Source organism: Onychostruthus taczanowskii, unplaced genomic scaffold, assembly GCF_017590055.1.
Source record: "Onychostruthus taczanowskii isolate IOZ18803 unplaced genomic scaffold, ASM1759005v1 scaffold73, whole genome shotgun sequence".
Classification (NCBI taxonomy): Eukaryota; Metazoa; Chordata; class Aves; order Passeriformes; family Passeridae; genus Onychostruthus; species Onychostruthus taczanowskii.
In genome coordinates, this window is record NW_024505118.1 from 2,931,825 (window position 1) to 2,948,929 (window position 17,105).

Below are 17,105 nucleotides of genomic sequence, written 5' to 3' on the forward strand. Positions count from 1 at the left end.
ACTGAGAACCGGCTTTACACACAGCAAACTGTAGTGAGATGAGATGCCTGCAAGTGTCACAAGGCTCTCCTACTCCTACCCCTACACGTGGCATTCAGCTGGAGTATAGTATTGAAGAAAGACAATTCTTATGTTGCTATGTTGTGGTTACCTAGATCAAGTAAAGCAAACCTGTTTTGTCTTTGCATCCTTGCCTTTTTGGTTTATTTGTTTGCTTGTGGGGGTTTTCTTTAGGTTTTTTTGTTTGTTTTTTAAATGCTGAAAATACAGATCAGCATTGGAGGAAATAGTGAAAGGGAAGAAGCCCATAGCTAACCAAAGCAAACTTGACTGATGCTGAGTCATGAGAAAGTGGTTGACCTGTTCGTCAAGTTTATTAGCAGTGCATGTAAGAAAATTGTAAAAGCATTTGCTGCTGGGTTTGAGAATAACAAACCCTTTCAGTTACAGCAGTGATAGCAGTGACAGTCAGAGGCTGGTTTGGGGGTGGCACCACTTGTATGTCCTTTCCACAAGGCATCTGAAATTTAATTAGGGAAGAGGGATACACAAAACACCCACTGGTCTGTTTAGTTGAATTTGCTTCCTGTTGGACTGTGTTTAGGGACTTTTGAATTAAAAACAGTTATAAACAGTATTGCTGCTTTCAGCTGTTTCCTTACCCTTGCTGAAGTCATCCCTTAGTAGATATAGGGGCAAAAAAAAAGCTTTGCCAATCAAAGGTATTTACAGAAGAGGGAGCTTGTGATTTCTGTCACTCCTGTTTGTACCAGTGTGCCCTCATGGCTTGTTTTCTTTTAAGGTTCCATGAGATGAACAGAAGAGACTGTTTTTCCTGTGTACGTATACAAGAGTTAAGTTTCTAAACTTGAGACATTGTTTTTCTGAGCATCAATATGATCAACTCTCATTCAAACTAGCAGAAACTTGACTGAGAGTAAGAATTGACCCAAACACAAGTTACAAGAGCGGCAGGTGGGTTGGCATCCTCTTTTTGGATGAGCCATTTCTCATCACAGATATAATCTGAAGAGTGTTACCATTGTTTTGTTCTTAATTCATATGCAGTTTATAAGCCAGTTTTTATACCTGATAAGAACATGTGGTCTCAAACCATTTAAAGTTTTCCAGGATTTGGGGTTTATTACTGCTGTAAAAGACTTCCATAACAGACTTCCTTCAATTGGTTTTCTGTATTTATTTTATGCTTATTATTTTGAAATTGATACTCATTGCTGCCATTTCCTGATAGATTATGAAACAGGCTTTCAATTAATCAGTATGCTGTTTTGGTTGGGAGAGATCCTTATTAATTGTCTCTGTTTTCTTTTCTTGGCATATACATCTTCTTCCCATGATACATATTTATATGAACTCAGCTTCTTCAAGGGATATGTTACAAAGAGACTGTGAGTGTTAATCAATGCTATTATGTGCTGGCAATTAAGAGGTTAAATAAGTTTCCAATTTAAGAAACAAGGTGGGAAGGTTATCTGAAGACACTTGGGGCTGTGTTGTTCTGGGAGCCACTGGTCAGCAGGGTCCCCACTGTCACATGGAATAATCAAATGCCACACAGTGGGGCTTACACAGTTCAATGCTGCTGCTGCTTTTGCTATGTACGACCTGATGTCCATGTATTCCCAAAATTTGCCTTCCAAACTGTACCTCAAACAAAACACCTTGATCCTAGTGCTATAGGTGACATTTAGGACTGTGATGTAACTTTTTAGCAGAATCTGTAGTAAATGGTGGAAACCAAAAGAACATCAGAGTGAAAAATGTTTTGGCTCCTTAACTTAAATACTAACGTCAGCTCAGCTGAGCTCCCAGATTCCCATGTAGCAAAAGACAGATTACATAAGCAGCAGTAATTTTCCCCATGCTTGGAAAGAATTGGTCAAAATACTTAAGCAACTCCCCACAAGTGTAGCGGGCTGCTGCCTGCAGTGATTGGTCAGAAAACTAAAATACCTTTTGGCAGGACTGTGGTCAGCCAGCCCAGCTCTGCCTGCGTGGCCCAGGGAAGCCTGTCTGCTGTGCTGGCCACCACTCCTCCTCTCCTCCCAAGGGGATGTGCTGGACCAGCTGAAAGCATCCTGTGTGGCAAAGCCAGCTTGGGAGCTCTAGGTGGGGCCAGCCTGAAGGTGCCCACAGTTAGGGTGAATGTTGAATGAGGTTTGTGGAGTTCTTCGCCTGATAGTAAAATAAACATTTTTAAAAATCACAGACAAATGCTCAATGTGTCTCCTAAAGCGAGAGGGACTTGGATTTGGAAAATTCACCTTTGTATTTGTTTAGCATTTATTTTCATGCTCTCTGTGAGGATTGTTATGTCTGAAATGAAGTGCCTCTGTTTGTGCTTCCAATACTGATGCCTTTCATTCTTCCTCTAAATTATACCAAATGCTCAGCAGGAAGAGCAGATGTTCATCAATTACAGAAAAATAAATTAATTGAAAAGGAAAAGAAATCTGGAGGTGGAGCAGGGCCAGGTCACTCTAGTATGTAACAATCTGCTACATTTTGTGAGCACAGACAAGGGCAGACAGAGAATCCCAACTGGTACCCTGCCCTGGACTCCTCCCAGGCCATCACTGGAGCCATCAGCCCACCAAAGTCCCCCCTCAGTAGGCCCAGAGGAGCACAGGGACACAATGACAGGCAGAAAACTAACTAAAGATACAAAGGAAAGGGACACCAGGTCTAGGGTCCTTTCCAGGATTGTCTGAGGAGATCCTCAGCCCCAGAGTCCAGATCTGAAACCCATCAAGATGAGTCAATGAACACTTTTTGGAGATATCTGGATATATATGTGTAACAGTCTGTACCAGCAGCTGGAGTGGGCTTGTTTGTCCAGGTGCCAGCAGATGGGAGCACTGGGATCCAGAAATGGCTACTGGGCAGACTCTGTGAGCCCAGCAGCTGAAGGAATCTGTGTTGCTTAAGTGTGTGGACGTGTGTGTGTATACAAATATACACACACATGCATAATAAGAACACGAGTGTGCATGTAAACCAGACATATTTTGACTAGGAAATCCCTTCCTGTGCAGCTGAGGAGGGGCTGTGTGATCTCTACTGAGAACACATTTTCAGCCTTGCTGCTGGTTGCACCTGGGAGCATGGGGATGTGCAGCCTCTGTTCTTCTGACAGCATTGTCAGATCAGGCCTATTCCATTTATTTGACTGAGAACCACCTAAAATCAAGTAGATGAGGAACATGCAAACTGAAATTTTTTAGAGACTGGTAACCATATTTGTTTTTAGACTTTTTACAGTATCGGGTGAGCAGGAGGAGCTTGAGCGAGTGGTATGGATATGCAGTGAAGGAAATTATATGGCCAAACTGACTTTTTTGAGCATTGACAAGCAGTGACATCTAATTGTGTTTCCTTGAAGCCTTTTCACTCTCCTGTGAAAGGATGGCCTTTAACAACTTTCATGCCCCTGTGACTTAGAGTTTTGGATAAAATCATTCCTCATAATGCTGTAATCAGTGTCGAAAGTACTTGGATAAGACGAACAGTAACACAACATGACAACTTTCATCTCTTGATGGACATTATCATAAAATTCAGTAGAAAATATGCAAATAAAATCTGACAATAAATTCCAAAGACTGTTTTTAAAAAAAAAAGCTTCTTAAAAGTGGTGCTTATTTTGCAGCTGGATGCCATCACCTCTTTCCTTTACATTGGTCAATTTGGCTTGTTAGAATTTGCCTGGTGGCTAGGTTTTATTCACCGCAGCTCTTGTAAAACCATCTGTTAATCATAGTTACTTTCCTACGAATTTTAAAGTTTTGCTCATTTAGATGACCCATATATCATGCAGTTTTAAAAATTAAAAGCAGTTCCCTTGCCCCAAAACAAGTTTCTAGCTTGACTTTTTCTCCATTTGAAAAACTTGTGCCAGTTCAATTAGGAAAAAGATGTTAAAAACGGGCTTGTGTGGAGAAAATAAAACTAATTACTCAGGTATCACCAAAGGGGAAATCTGATGAGGCAGATACAATCTAAATTGGGGTTTGAACAAGCTAGCAGCTGCAGAAGATAGATCAGTTTCTATATTTTAGTGTAAATAAATGGCCAAGGCTGAAGTTTTATGTCTTTAGCAGAACACAACAGCCTGAAGAGCTCAATGGAAGAGGTAATATGGAAGAAAAATGGCTCTCATCATTACTTTAGGAGAAGGAAGCAGTAAATCTGCAGCATTGATTTTAGTGCCATATGAGGTGAACTCACCCATGCTTGCTTGCTGAGATCACATGAGGTGCCTATGTTTTATGATAACACACGTTTTTGAGGGCTTTGTAAGCTTTGTAAGCTCCTATGTAAGAATCATTTAGTGCCAGTCTGTCTGTTTAATACTATCCTATCAGGTGCTGAAGTTAAATTTGGCTCCTACTTTTGAAAGGTTTTGATGATGGATTCCCTGGAATCTGTGAGCCATGACCTCTGAAAAGTGTTGTTTTGAAGGCTATTTTTACATTGATACTGAAATCGTTACATTTGGTAACTGAAGCAGCATTTGTTTTTAATCTAGCAATGGAAGATGGATTTAGAACATTGTTTTTATAGCAATCAAGAAATCCCTTGAGGAGGAGCCCTACAACATCTTATTTAAAGGGTTAACTCCTTGTTATGTTAGTCAGCTCTCGTTTAACTCTGATGGTTGTATGGGTTTTGGATTTGCAAAACCACAGCTGCTCCCAACACCTCCTGGTACATCAAGTGGTTGAGGAAGGCATAAGTGCAGAGTAAGGACTCATCTAATGACAGAGCCCACTGCTCCTTAAAACCTGCACTGCTTCTTACAGCATCAAGTGGTTGAGGAAGGCGTAAGTGCATCTAATGACAGAGCCCACTGCTCCTTAAAACCTGCACTGCTTCTTACAGAAATCTGACCACTTGGGTTTTTTCAAAGGATAATATGGCATGTATATGCTTTATCTTAATTTTATACATGGTTAGCTTGATTTCTGTTTTAGTTTTTTCTGGTCATCTTTTCCCAGTTTGCCTGCATAATTAAAAATTTACTTGAAGCACTTCTGCACTTCAGTTACCACTGACTAGTACCAAAATTAAATCATGCAGTACATCTGATTAGGGCAAGTTGACTTTTGCTTTTTTAATATTCCACCTAAATTGTTTTGCCTTCAGTGTGTTAAAATGTGAGAAATTATAAACCCAGTAGCAGTCATTTTGTTTGTAGTGTACAATTGATGTTAGTTGTCTTTCCACAAAACAGACACAACTTGACTGACTTTAAAATAAATTATCCCAGTTTTCAGGGCCAATAATCAAAATCAAGGAATTCTGTTTTCTCCTGGAAAAAGAAACCTCTAAATGAAACAGCTAAATTAAATATTAGCATATTTTGGAAGCAAATAACTATTCAAAATATGCAATAAAATGTACAGTTACGGTTACAAGATTATCTAACTTTCATTTCTATTTTGCAGATGCATGTAAGGCCTGCTGAGGCAAGTCCAGCCATGTGCAGAAATTTAGGAACTTATTTAATCTCCTGATTGAGTTTCTTGTTTTGGTAATTTTGGTTTCAGGGGCATTTGGCTCTGCTTTTTTTTTAAAAAAGCTTGTTAAGTATCCGTATTTTCTCTGAGGAGTTAAGAAATAATGTTCCACTAATACATGAAGTTCTAAAATGCTACTTTACATTTATTGGGAGACTGATGTAGCTATTTAGAGGAAAAACTACTCAACTGACCACAGAATTTCTGATTCTCTTTCTTTGAGAGAAGTCTGCTATATCTAGTGTGGTGTATTTATATATATGGTGTGTTGTTTTATGATGCTAAGATCTGCTTGTAAAATACCAAGAGAGTGGGAAGATAGACTACTGTGTAAGAAACACCAAAGGAAATTTTAATTTTGGAAGAAAAGGTTCAACATTAGGTACTTGTGAAAATGTATAAAAAATCTTCACATTAGTACATTTATTAAGGAAGTCTAATGTCAGATTCCTTCTGTGTTTTTAATAGATAAGTGTCTGTGACTAGAAAGTAAGTTCTGAATTCCACAAAATCAGTAGGCAGTTTGCCATTAAATTCCGTGTGACTAAGATTTGGCTTATGGTGTTTGTGGCACTCAGGCTGGATTCCTTTCTTAGTCGCACTGGCAGAGCTCAAAACCTGCTGCTCACTGGTTGTAATCCACAGCAGTGGGTTAGGTTACTGTACAGAAAAACCCTCCAAACAGATGAATCATTTTAATAAGGAAAGCTTTGGAAAGATTGGCTCTGCTGGGGGCAAGTCTCAGGCCATCTCATCAGACAAAGAAAGGTGAGGCATTCCTTAACGTAGCACGGGGAAACAGAGAACTTGGTTGATCAAAACCAGCTTTTTAAGCTTCAACCAGGAATTGCTTAAGCATAAGCGCAAAATATGCTTCAAATTTGTCTGCTTTCCCTTTTCTTGTAGATCAGCAGTGAAGTGCTAGTTCAGATGTATCCAGGAAGACCCAGCTTTATTTCAGATGTTTGTTGTGAGTCTGTGCTGTCCATTCGGACAGGTCTCTGTGGGCAGAAGCAGATGGAGCTTTTGCCGTTGTGGAAATGCTCCAAGTGGGCGCAACACAAAGGCTGTTTCCAACCTAAAAGATTCTGTGATCTATGACATTTTGTCAATGTGATAGCCAAAGCAACCAAGTGGTTATAATTCGTCCCTTCCACTTTTGGCATTAACTAAGAGAATGGAATTGATAGACACATTAATTATTGTATTACATTCTTTTCAAAAGAAAAATTCCCAAATTACAGTAATTTCATGGAAGTATTGCAGCAATGCTTTTTAATCAGAAATCTTAATGGCAAGAGGATGAAAATTACTACCCGTATTGGGAATGCATAACAGACCACCAAACATCAAGAAATATCCATAATAGGAATTTTGGTTTATAGTCTTTTTAGTTTGAAGCCAAGAGATCTAACAATCCTGTTACACAACATACTTATGCACTTTGCTAAGTTTTGATCATTAGACTCCCCATGGAGTTTCAAAGAAAGGAAATAAAAAGCCTATGACACTAGTTTTGTTGACCCTCTTCCAACCTGCTAACAGCTCTTGTTATTTTTATTGTTTAAGGAAAAAAAAAATAAAAATTGTCTTGCAAGAGCATGAGATTCCAGCTATTTTGCAAAAGATAAAAATTCTGAATATTTTATAGGATGTGAATTCCCAGGGCTAGAGGCTGTGAAATTTGCACTCTAGTTTTTGAAACACAGCTTCAGAGAGTTGCCAGTGAAATGCTTTCAGAAATATGCTTTACCTAGAATTGTAAATGAATCCCACAAGACTTTGAATGACCTGTGTCATAGAGTCCCTGTGGTTACGTGTGAGAATACTTCGTAATGCTGTGTTCAATCTGGTACATGATTGGCAGAGCTTCAGAAATGCAGTGCTTTGGAAAATCACATTAAATATTTTCCCATGCTTCAGTTGACTATTAAAAATCTTCTGAAACACAAAAGAAATTATTAGTCACTGCAAGAACATGTAATGGATCTAACTGCTGTATTGCCTCATTTTTCACAATTGTATTTAGCCATAAGCATATGTATTGGCACTATTTGAAAACGTTGGTCAGAATTTCATTGCACCAACAGAAAAATTCCTATTTAAGTCAAAGGCACTGTAAAGACCCCAGCTGAGGGGTAGGCCAGTTGAGTTTATAAGGTTGAGGTGCGAGAGAGCTGTGAATGATCAGGATCGTTCACAAAGGATGGGAAGAGTTGCCAGATGAAGGATGAGCAACGACTAAGAAGAAAACAATCAGTTTTATACTAGATTACACAGCAATGCAGAGCAAAACAATTACATATGGTAGACCTTCCTTTACTGCTTTTATGGGTGTTCTTCCCATGTCTTCATCGTTCTTCTTAACAAAATGGATGGCAATTTACCTCCTTCACAATATCACAGTTTCATCCTGCAGCCTTTTAACTGGATGAACTAAGATGTTTCAGTAGAAAAAGGTTTGTGAAACACCACATAATTTGAGTTTTAGAAACATAAATGAGACATTTGTCTACCTGACTCTGAATGCACTAGCCTGCCTGCATGACCTAAAAGTCCTGACATTGTGATGCAAGATGTTTCCAGCCTATTATTTAGGTTAGTGCTAATTCCTTAGGGAGGCACTTTGGTGGTTTTATGTGGCAAGCAGGTCAGAGCTGTGTACTGTCTTACACATAATGAGCTGTGTCTCTTTGTCACCTCTGAATGGAAGATGAAAAAACCCACCACAGTAACCTGTAGGCTTTTTCCCCCCACCTCTTGTTTCTTCATGGCTTACAGAGGTGGTGGATCTCTACAGCTCTTGCCAAGAAGAGATCAGAGGGTGTTACTGTGAGCCAGCTGTGGAGAGCTCCTCTTTCCATGTAATGTTAAGTCAGTCTGCAAACTTCACCATCTTTTTTTACTGCAAAGACATCTTAAAAAGATGGAGTTCAAGGGCAAGTTAAAAGTACAGTGAAGCAGCCCTGTTACAAGTAAACATTAGCTATACACATGATTGTTATAGACTGTGAATATATTTTTCCTCATCTGTATTTTGAATGAAATAAATATTCAAATGAGTCTTGGCCTCAAAATTAAGCAGTTAAACAAAACCCATTGAACTATACATCCTTGTCTCTTTTAAGACAGACATCCATTTTTCTGTTTTTAGAATGTGTTTTAAAGTGCTTGCTACATTTGCCTAGGATTTTAATTTGGTTTGGATTAAAGTTTTCAGGTGGAGGCACTGTCTTACTCCTCTGAATTAAACATTGCATAACGAAACTGAGTTGCTCGGGGCTTATGCACTGAGTAATAGCTGTACTGTTGCTTTGTTCCTACGTAATTATACTCACTTTCTTTGCCAGTGGCTATAGAAAAGCTTAGTCCATTTATTTAGATTTTGTCTTTGAGATGTCTACTATTCCTAATGACTGCATGATTTGTAACTCCATGTTCCTCACCACCAACAACCATGCCAATAAAAGAAGTCTCATTTCTGGTTTGGGATGAAACTGTTGCTTCCAAATGGTTTTGTATAGACCCCCACATATATCAAAACAGCTGAAGGAATTCTTTAGACAATCAAGGGTAGGATCCCATTAATTTACTTTTAATTTAAAAGTGTGTGCCCACTTCAGAGCAGTTCCTTTTACTGGACTGTACAAACATAGCCAAAAACTGAGGGGAGCTATTGAACCGCTGACTATCTATCCTGAAGTTAGAAAAAAAAAATCCAAACCTGTAAATTATTTGGAGGAAAAACTACAGAACAGAGAATAATCTGCCAGATTATTATCCATGGGTACTTGTGAATGTTGTAAGCATATTATGTTGGATTAACGTTAAGGGTCACCCAAGAAGGAAAGCTGCTGGAGTTCTATCCCTTAGTGTCCCTGTGCATGGAGAATCCTGCTGGCATTTTTGATCCCTGACAGTGTAAGATCAGTACATCATTGGCTGTGTACAATCAGCTCATCACAGGAATTTGTCCTAATAGGCTGGCTAATCTTTTTTAATTTGGTAAATCAAACAACTGCAACTCTAAACTATGTTTGGGAGGGAAAAAGCATATTCTCTGTAAAGTGTATCCTAGAAAACATAGAAGAGACTAATTGCTCAATATTCTATCCATATGTGGGGATAACAGTGTTTCCTTAATTTCAAGCACTGACTGTGTTCAATAATGCTTGGTGATTAACTTCTGTGGGGAATAGACAGTAGAGGGGCCCTTGGATCCTTACCTGAAAATGCATAATTTTGAGCTATTTTGCATCTGGAAGGAAGGAAGTTCCAAATTTTGAGGTCAACCATATTAGCAAACCTCTCTAGATGTATTTTTAGTTCACTGAATGAAATTCAGATCTGGCTGGTGATGAATATGTTTCCTTCTGCTAAGTGTGTTAGCTGATACTTTATTACAGAATGAAGTGTTTTCTTTCCCATTTTTCTTGCAACTGGCAAAGTGTAAAACTTCCAGTTTGCACTTGGCCCCATAGAAGACTTTCCCCTGCTTTCTCCTCAAATTTCTGTATCTAGTTTGTCAGTAGCTTTTATGGTATTGTGGAAAAGTCACTATTATTGTGAAGAAATGGAAAAATTGCTAATTATTTTATAGATTCAAAGTAGCAGATGTTTGTTAATGTATTCTCAAGAATGAAATTTAATTGCTACATGCTACTAGACTTTAGGATCATCAAGGGACCATTATCTCACTATAAAAATAATTAAAACCTTCTTTCAGGATACTGCACGTGTGGCTAATATAAATGTTGGCCACAGGCATTGCATCTGGGGATTTTATGATTGAAGGTATTTTTTGAGTGCTATGTTGTGATCTCATGTCTGTGGGTATAATTTCATTGACTTCAGTTGAAATAGTTCTGTTCTCATCTGTGAGATCACAGTTCCTAAAACTCAATTCCTAATATTTTTATTGTGTTCTCTGCCCATCTCTTAGGACATGAGAACGTGTAAATGGAGCAACTTTTGAGTACCTTGAGTCTTCACAATGGTGCTTTGAGCTGGATTTATTTCAGTTATATGTAGAATTATAAAGCCAGGGGGCCAGAGCAGCGGTTGACCTTGGGATGCCCTGGAGTATGTGTCTGTTCTCTTGCAGAACCCACTGTAAATGTTTGTGGTTTTTAATGTGTGGACTCAAAACCAAGATGTTCTCTGTGCTCTGTCTGCAGTGTACCTGTCACTTGAGATTCATATGTCCTATCAGCCTTTTCATAGAATTCCAGATTTTTATGAATTGGGTGTTTCCAGCACCAGGATAGTACCCAGATATCAGTGTAGTACAGCTTGGCTACATCAAGAGAATGATCTTTTATTAGTGAGACTTTGGCTGTATTAGATGCAATTGACCAAAGGCTGTTTTTCATCTTTCTAAGGTCCTGAAAGGTATGTTTTTTTGATACTGGAAAAACCAATTTTTTTTTTTTTTTTTTTTTCCCAAAATCTGGTGTCTATTGTGAAAGGCTGAGTAGAGGCATGTCCACTTTTCTAGAATTGTAATTAATAAGTACGTTACAAAGAATGTGCACCTCTTTGAGTTGCTGACATTATATAACCACTGAGTATTGTACTTTTAAAATTTATTTTTCCTTAGTTGTTAATTTGCCTCTAAGGGAAGAAAACACAATGTTTATCTTAGAGTACTGAGTATTCAGTAGTCCTTAACTGCTTGCAACAAATTGCAGTATACTGGGGTGGGGAGTGTGGTGGGGAGAAATATTTAGGGGAGGTTGCTGTAAATCTGTTTGATCCAAGCAAAAGCCTTTTCATTGGAATAATTTCTCTGTGATGTTCTCCTGATATGGTTGTTCTAGTTTAGCTTGATCTCAAGGCCCGTTTGGTGGCAGGGGACCAATAGACCAATACAGGGCTTGTATTGTTTGCAGTGCAGTCCAGATGAGCTTGTCACAGACTATATGAATGTAGAACAATGGCAGCTGCCTTAATCTATAGCTCCTAATGCTGCAGCTCAGGCAGCTGAGGTGCCCATGATTTAAGGCCTAGAGATACTTGTCTTCAAGGTCATCACAGTAGAAAAAAAGTGTAAGGATTTGAATAAAAGAACGTGGCTTGTTGCAGTGATAGGTGTGAAATTCTGTGCCCATAATGTGCATGTATCTTCTGCTTTTTTTCTGTATTGCTGATGTTTGTCAAACCTTTTATTTCCCAGTTAGTTTCCCCTGAATGTCTGCAGCATGTTAGAAAGATAATCTTCAGTATTAGAGAATATTGAAATGTATACTTTATAGAGTAGATTTCTTTCACATAGTAAGGGGAAAACTCGGATGAGACTCATCTGCATGGGACAGATCTCAAAGTGGACAAAAGCTGCAATGTTCTGTCGGCTCACACAGGTTTCTCTCAGCAGAGCATGCACATAGGACAGGGACTTTCAGGAGCTTGATTTTCTGCTCACTGAAATGTGTTGTCTGTTTTGGAGGGTTTTGTTGCTGTTTATCTTCTACTGACTTCTCTGGGAATGGATCTGAACCAAACTAATTATTACCACTCTAATGTAGTGGCTGTGTTTCTTGAAGAACATTGAATACCTGCATCTCTAGTTCTCTCCGTACCTTCACAGGTGTATGTGTGTGTGTGCACTACAAGTGTGGATTTTCCTTTGGCCTGTTCCTCCTGTGCTCCGTCATTAGATTAAACTACTGCTTTAACCCCAGCATGATTTATATGTGGGGTTTGTGTTTTAAATTTCTCTGAATAAGTGGTTTTAATTCCTGCTAAATGTTGTTTACTTCCTGCCTATGAATAGTAAAACCTCAATGTCTGTTTTTCATATACTGCTTCAGGAACTACATGTGATCCTAAATGGAATGCCCTAGGGAGCAGCAGATGAGGTCAGCTCTGCTGCTTATCTTGGGATTCAGCCCTTCCGCCCTTGTTCTTCAATAGTAACATTCTTGGTTCTGAGCCACTATTGAATGGTGAAGATCCCATGGAGAGCCCATATAGTCCACCTGGGGCTGGTGGTGTTGCTGTGGTGGGGAAGACCTTATTTCAGAAGGGCAGCCATCGTACTCAGGGGCATTTGGTGACTTCTTGCATTCGGAAGTAAGGGTGAAGAATTTTTTTCTTTGATGAGGATCAGATGGAATTTCAAATATATTCACCTTTCTTGGGTTATATATTCATCTGTATCTCCATCCTTGATCTATAGCATATTGACAGAGCTGAAGGGTGACATGCAGTACTTTGAAGAGCATAATGGCTGAGCAAGCTCTGAGAGAGGAGGGTACTCAGCCACTCTTTGAAATGATTGCTCATGTTTCTGTGCAAGATCTGTTTTTCTGATCAGTAACTTTTGAAATTTTTTCTCATGTGGTGACTTCATTGTTCTCTATTTATTGCACATCTTAACTGTATTTTAAAAGGACTTGAACTGATGCCAGCATCAACATGTCTGAGCAGTTTTGATGCAACATAGGTAGCTTTAGGCCTGAGGTCATATGGAAAACGTTGCTTTAGGGACTAAAGTCTTAAATATTATACCAGCGAGAGTTTCCATAGAGATTTCAAGAGAAAACCAGGCAGGTAATTCTCTAGAGTTGACTGCCATAGTTTTTGTTATCTGCTTTATAAACTTTGGGATTAAATATAGTGGGTTTTTTGGGACAAGTATATTAGGGATGGGATAGGGCGATGAACTTGGCGTGGAAGGTAACATTCTGCAGAATATTGATTCAACACAATGCTGAATAACTGACTGCTTAAATTACATTATCACTAGGAGAATGTAGTCTGATTCCATTTGCAATTAAAAATACTAATGGTATTAAAAAAAAGACAGTCTATTTTCAGCTAATCCCCATGTTTGTGCTCCCCTATTTCTTCTCTTGAATACTTTTCTTATGGCTGTTGGCAGATTACAGATACCAATTGGAAGGAAGTAACTTTGTTTTAGAAGTGATCCTGCACAGTATCTTGTCTGGAGATAAGTGATTCCCTCCATTACAGCAGAGCTCTTGGTTTCTTGGCACATCCATTAAGAACAGCCATGCCTCCAAAGGCTTTGCTCTTTATTGAATGTTTGAAAGACCTGCTCCCAGTCTAGATAAGTGAGAAGCAGTCTTGCTTATAACAGATTTGTATCCACAGCTTCCTCCAATCAGGCAGCTGTAAATGCTGTCGGTAACTCTCAAAGTATCTGGCCTTTCTGGATGGACAAAGTCAAAGGAATTGTTACCTGTGCCATATTGGCTGCACAATTTTCTGTGCCACACTGCTCACCTCGCTCTGGACCTAAACTCCAAAGAAGTGTAAAAATTAGGAAGTCTAATATTGTTGGGGACTCTCCGTGTGTTGAGACACGAGGCTTGACTCCATTTCAGAAGGCTGATTTATTATGTTAAATATTATATTAAAATACTACATTAAAACTATACTAAAGAACAGAGAGATCAGAAGGCTACAACAAGAACAGAACAGAATAGAACAGGATAACAAAATCCTGTGACTGCTCACAGCCTTGGCACAGGTGGCTGTGATTGGTCATCAATGGAAAACAATCCACATGCACCAATCCCAGCTGCACCTGTTGCATTCCACAGCAGCAGATAGTAATTGTTTACATTTCTCCCCTGAGGCTCCTCAGCTTCTCAGGAGGGGAAAAATCCCAGAAAAGGATTTTTCATAATATCATGGCTACATAATATGTCATGAAAAACTACTTTTGGATACAGAAAATACCCAACTTCATGTTCTTGTGCAGTGTTCAGCGTATTCCAGTTCCCAATGGAATGTTTTCATCATCCACATGTAGCTATTGCTTTAGCTTTTCTAAGTCTTGCACAAGGGGATAAGGTGGAGGCAGCAGTGCTGTGTTTGGATTGACTGTGGTAATGAAAAGCATGTCCTGAACACTTCTTTTAAACTGTCACTGTTGTGTTGTGGTTGGCTGCCAATAAGTTTGCTCAACACAGTCAGGTAAAGTGTAAATGACATCAGCCCCTTTGGTGTTTTCCCATGAAGGGAATGGCTGAGCTGTTCAGGCAGTCTCAGCTGGGACACCCCTAGCTTCACATTAGCTCTGCTAGGCACCATTTGGAGGATGTTGATGGATTGCAATCGGCGATCATTGTGTAATGTAGGTAGGAATGATAATTTCTCTCCGTCCAGAAAGTACAAGTGCAACTGAGTCCACTTGTTAAGCCAAAATCCATTGCTCTCTGTGCTGATTCACAGTGGGAGCTGACATGAAGTATCAAGGAGGGATTAGCATGCACAGCATGCTGTGGTTAAGAGCCTGTGCCACTTGGTCAGACCACAGCATGAAACTGTGGTGAGTGTTGAGTTGCTAATTTCTCCTCAGGTTACTCGACTTGGGTTTGTGTGCAAACAGAGCAAGGTGGCTGAGTGGCAGGCTGGCTTCAGAGCCAGGGGCTTTAGAGCACTGCTGAAGAATAGGCCTGAAATGTCACCACTTCCAATCCCTCGCTAACAGGAGCACCTGCACCGAAACCTTACTGAGGAGGGAAAGCTGGTCTGGATTTAAATTGATGTTTTAAAAGTACTTTGCTGCTTTTTTTCTTTCATATAGATTCCCACGTACTGGTGAGCTAACAAAGCTGTTCTGTGCTAAGAAAGTTTGTGTTTTGTTGAACTGCCTACTCAGGAGTTTCATGTTGCTATACAGGAGTCCATGCATGAAGGGTTTTTTTAGAAAGAGGTGTTTCAGCCTCACATTTCTCTAATGTCAAACATCAGCCTTTTCAAAATCTCAGTTACTGGGGAGAAGTGTTCTCCCATTCCCTTGCCTCCCATGCATGTATTTCTGGCCCACTTTTTCTCACATCAGGGATCTGACTTGCTCAGGGGTTCCCTGTAGCCCATGTTCACTGACAGTATGACACAGCCCTGGCAGAGCAATTTTGCTGAAATGGTTTTCCTGCTGCGTGCTGTGGGAGAGGCACTGTGCCCGTGTTGATGGTGGCAGACATGCCTGAATTCCTGCAGCACGGAATACTCTGAGTTGGAAGGGACCCACAAGGATCATCGAGTCCAACTCTAATGTGAGGCCCATATGGGAATTGAACCCACAACCTGGCTGTTCTTAGCACCATGCTCTGACCAACTGAGCTCACCTGTGAGAACTGGCAAGAAATGCATGTTCGTCCCAAATTCCTTAAAACTTAAGTGGCTGTTGACTTGGGGAATGTGAAAGCAACAGAAAAACAGGGACAAGAGATTAAACTCAGATCCTTGCCTGATTGCCAATTACAAGTTTCACGGATGTGTAGGACCTGTTGTATTTTAGTCCCTTCTCTAGACCTCAGGCACCAGATCTTTGTCTCTGTTGCAGATCCCAGCCACGGATGAAGGCAAGCAAATCAAGCTGTGCTTAAGTAACCACATCAAAACAATCTAGGAGATTATGGTGAATGATCTGCTCCTGAAACTTTTACTTATGCTGGAGTCTTCATAGAGGGAAGGATGCAATTGTGCTAGCACATTATTGTTGAATATCTGAACTTCCCCTCCCTGTTGCTGGCTCTCAAATACCTTGTTATTGCCAATTCACTGACCTCTCCTTTGCTGATTGCACCAGACCAGGTTGAAGGTCTGTCATGTCATCACCTGGGAAACTAGAAAATAGATGGAATAAATCCCATTAAAGGATCTATAGATAGGGATTGAGCAGAGCAGGTTGGAGTAGATAGAGATATATATAGTGCAATCATAAAGCTTTTTAAAAATAATTTTTAAAAAAGAGGTGTAAGAATTCTATCACTGTTGGTAATTTCAGCTTGTGAAAAATAACATTCAAAGTTTCATGGGGGGAAGAAAGGAAGCTATCTGTGAGGTGGTATTAAGTAGCAAGATTTGATGCAGTTGGGGTAGGTGGAGAGAGCTGCAGGGAGTCCACAGCTCTCCTGCCACACTGTGTTTAGTTTCTGGGACGATGAAAGTTCAAGAGAAGATGTGTCAAAGCTCAGTTCTCACTCACTGGTGAGACCCTCTGGGCAGTGCAGTCACATGTGTGAGTCTCCTGTCCTCCACTGTGTGCTGCCTGTGCTGTTACCACTGCTGCTGTTGTGGGCAGCGTGTGTGATATGTGCCTGCCCAGGTCTGAGCTCCTTAAGAGTCTGGTCTAGCACAACTGTTTTAGCCTGGAAATTCACACGTCCTTTTGTACTGAGGCTACATCCTCACATAGTAAGCTGTGGTGGGAAATAGTTTCCCCTTCATTATTACACCCATGGGGAAGTATTATGTGACATGATAAGGTTTGTACAAGCACCGTCTTCCTGCTGTGGTTTTATCTGGCTGCTTTTTTCACAGCCTGCTTCCCCCAGTCGCCTGCAGATCTTCCAGATGAGTGGCTTGCTTTTGCTCTGTGACTGCCCTGGATCGTCAGGAGCAGGGTGAGCAGTAAACAGCCTGACTAAAGGGCCAGTGCCAGGCTGGTTCGTGCAGCTGAACTGTGCGTGGGCAACTAAAGGGGCATGACTTGAGTAAGGGTGATGATGGGCTCAGTCTTCCCCTTTCCCCTCTTATTTAAGCAGTCACAGCCAGTGCTGACCAGGGATGTGTGATGAAAGCATTCAT

At 40.1% G+C, this 17,105-nt stretch overlaps 1 protein-coding gene across 4 annotated transcripts in view; it reads left to right on the forward strand.

Moving 5' to 3' along the window:
• Positions 1–17,105, forward strand: part of CMSS1 (cms1 ribosomal small subunit homolog) — a 222,768-nt gene that overhangs the window by 158,324 nt on the left and 47,339 nt on the right. The gene's annotated exons all lie outside the window — the stretch shown is intronic.